General features: G+C 44.5%; 1 protein-coding gene across 2 annotated transcripts in view; it reads left to right on the top strand.

Annotated features, from left to right (window-relative positions):
• The window catches only part of VPS51 (vacuolar protein sorting 51 homolog (S. cerevisiae)), an 18,328-nt gene that overhangs the window by 3,110 nt on the left and 11,907 nt on the right, over positions 1–3,311 (top strand). The window lies entirely within an intron of this gene.

Below are 3,311 nucleotides of genomic sequence, written 5' to 3'. Positions count from 1 at the left end.
GTGAGCGAGGATGACGCCACGGCACTCTAGCCTGGGCAACACAGTGAGACTCTGTCTCAAAAAACAAAACAAAAAAAAAAAAGATGGAATGAGCAGAGGGATGGGGTGATCTGACTTATGTTTTAAAAGGACCTTTCTGTCCACTTTGTTGAGAATGGACTCTAAGGAGTCGAGGGCAGCAGGGATACCCATTAGAAGGCTATTGTGGCAGTCCAAGCAAGATGCTGGTGACATGGACCGGGGTGGCAACGGTGGAAAAGTGGAATGATTTGAGATTACTTTTGAAGGTTAAGCTTATGGCATTTGTTGATGAAATCATGTGATGTGTGAGAGAAGGAGAAGAATTAAGGATGACTTCAGTTTGGGGCCTGAAGCACTGGCGGGGGATTGGTAATGCTGCTCACTGCGAAGAAGAGCATTGGGAAGGAGGGAGTTGGGGGACAAAATCCAAGAGTCCCATTTTGGCCTTGTCCAGTTGAGATCCCTATTTGATGAGGGTTCTAGACTATAGGGGAGAGGCTAGAGTTCAAGGTACATCGAACAAGGTGAGATCACCTAGGGAGGGAGCATGGAGAGAGAAGTCTGAAGACTGAGCCCTGGGGCATCCTGACATGGGGGGGTCGGGAAGAGGTCTGAGGACCAAGCGCTGGGGCCTCCTGACATTTAGAAGTCCTGAAAACAAGGAAGATCCTGCAAAGGAAACAAACATTTGGGGAGGTTTGAGGACAACCAGGGACATGGCTTTTTTAGAAGCTAAATGAAGAAAGCATTCCAAGAAATGGAATCAATAAACTTGGACAAGATACTGAGGAGAGTAATGTATCGTGTAGTGCTTATTGATTGGAGGGATGGGGGGAGAAAACTGAGAAAGGAGCAGAGAGGGGGTGGAACAATGCACGGGTGGAGGGATTGGCCTCAGCAAAGGGTTGAGAGCTCATCTATTATGGCAGGAGGGGAAGCAGAATGTGGGCAGAGCCAGACAGGTAGTAGATGTAGAGTTTGACTAGAGACCTTCCAGAACATGTTAGGGATTTTGCCTTTATCCATAGAGTGCAAAGCCAATGTGTTTAGACAGATGAATGATGGGGTCGGATTTGTGTTTTGAAAAGATCCCTCCAGCTGCACTGGGAGGAATGGCTTGGACAGGCAGGAGTGAGGCCATTTCCGTAGTCCAGGCCGGAGATTACTAGGTACTTACGTCAGGGTGGTAGTGGTGGAGATGGACAGTGATGGGCAGGCTGAGAGGGGTTTACGGACCTGGTGTTGAGGAGCTTTGGATGTAAAGAATGACCCCTAGATTTGAGCTTAGGCACTGGATGGTGGATAAAACAGCAAACAAGACAATCTGGAGCTGTCTAGAGAAAGAGACAGGAAGATAAATAAAGGAAGATAATATCATTTCACTTTTGACAAGGTCTCTGGATAAAATAAAACAGGATGATATATTAGAGAGTTGGTGATAGGGACTGATTTAGAGAGGGTGGCAGAGAAAGGCTTTTCTGAGGAAGTGACAATTAAGGTGAATGATAAAGAGTCAGTCACAGGAGGATCTGAGAGCCGAATGACCCAGACTGATGAAACAACCTATGCAAAGGCCCCAAGAAAGCTTTCCACTGCAGGGAGAACAGGCATGTTGAAAAAAAGGGAGCAGTGCCTGACCATACACCAGGAGTTGGTAGACTTTTTCTGAGAAGGACCACAAAATAGGTATTTAAGTCTTTATGAACTATCTGGTCTCTGTTGCAGCTACTCAACTCTGCCATTGTAGCCTGAAAGCATCTGTAGATAATATATAACTGAACCAGCATGGCTGTATCCAGTAAGACTTCATTTACACAAAACAGCTGGTGAGATTCTGGCAAAGAGCCATCAACAAAAATGGTGGAGTAAATACATTGTTTATTTTTCTCCTCCATAAAAGCAATGAAGAATTTAGCAAAAATAGAAACAGATTTTCAGAACTCTGGAAATTAAGGTTTGCAACAATCCAGGGTGTATTTATCAAGAAAAATGGCTGAATCTTGGTAAGAATAGTGAACCCTGTGGTATTTTAACTCTCCCTAGCCCCACCACTTATTCTCCAACTCAGCTGTAGCCTTGAACAATAACAGCTCATATTCCTGGTACTGGATGGAACAGAACAGAGCTGGAACTTGAGTATGACCTTATGTCCAAAGAATTGTCATTATTTGACCTGTCTGGTGGTTTCTTTAAAGACTCCACTCCAGAGGCTTGTCTTTATTTGACCTGACTTGGAGGTTGCCCAGTGCTAAAAACCTTTCACCAGAGGTGTTTGTCAAAACAATTATAAGCAAGTGTTGTAACTGCTTGAGTTGATGGATAGTAGTTGCAGCAAACAATAGACTAAGCAAAAAGCCTAAATGGAGAAGCTAAGGAATGAGATGTCCATAGGGGCTTTGACAAGCTCTGACATGTTCCTGGGAATCTTGAAGGTCACATGCATTTATATGGCTGTGTGTATGCTCAGGAAAGACCAAGAATGCCCTAAGCTCTCACTTTGGGCTCATCTTGAGGCTTTGAACAAGCAGGAAGTGAAGGCTAAGGCTGAGTTGTAAACTGCCTGGCTGAGTGTTTAAGGTGTACCCCAACACACACCCAGAGCCCCTAAGCAAAGATGGGGAGATTTTTTGCTTCCAGAAATTTGAGGACATTGCTGTCTAATCATTAGCTGATCACCAGGCTAACCAAGTAAAGATCTCAGTGATTACACATAACAAAGAACACAGGCGTTATAGAATTTGCTTAGAAACTAATTCAGGTTTAGTAACTCAGAAAACTGACCAAACAAACAACAGCTACTATAACAAGCAGCAATAATACGCCCTGAGGAGGGAAGAGAATCTGATTTCCAGAGATGCCATATTATTTCAAATGTTGAGTTTTCAACAAAAATTTATGAGACATGCAAAGAGACATGAAAGTATGGCCCATTCACAGGAAGAAAAAAAATCAATAGAAACTGTCTCTGAAGAAATTGAGCCATTGGATTTACTACACAAAGGCTTAAATCTGTTAATTTAAGTATGTTCAAGGCCGGGTGCGGTGGCTCACACCTATAATCCCAGCACTCTGGGAGGCCAAGGCAGGAGGATTGCTTGAGGTCATGAGTTTGAGGCCAGTGGCCCAATCTGAGCAAGAGCAAGACCCCGTCCCTACTAAAAATAGAAAAAATTAGCCGGGCATGGTGGCACATGCCTGTGGTCCCAGCTACTTAAGAGGCTGAGGCAGGAGGATCGCTTGAGCCCAGGAGTTTGAGGTTGCTGTGAGCTGGGCTGACACTACAGCATTCT

Source organism: Propithecus coquereli, unplaced genomic scaffold (genome assembly GCF_000956105.1).
Source record: "Propithecus coquereli isolate 6110/MARCELLA unplaced genomic scaffold, Pcoq_1.0 Scaffold120, whole genome shotgun sequence".
Lineage (NCBI taxonomy): Eukaryota > Metazoa > Chordata > Mammalia > Primates > Indriidae > Propithecus > Propithecus coquereli.
Note: the sequence above shows the minus strand (reverse complement) of the source record. Positions and strands in the feature narration are given on the sequence as shown.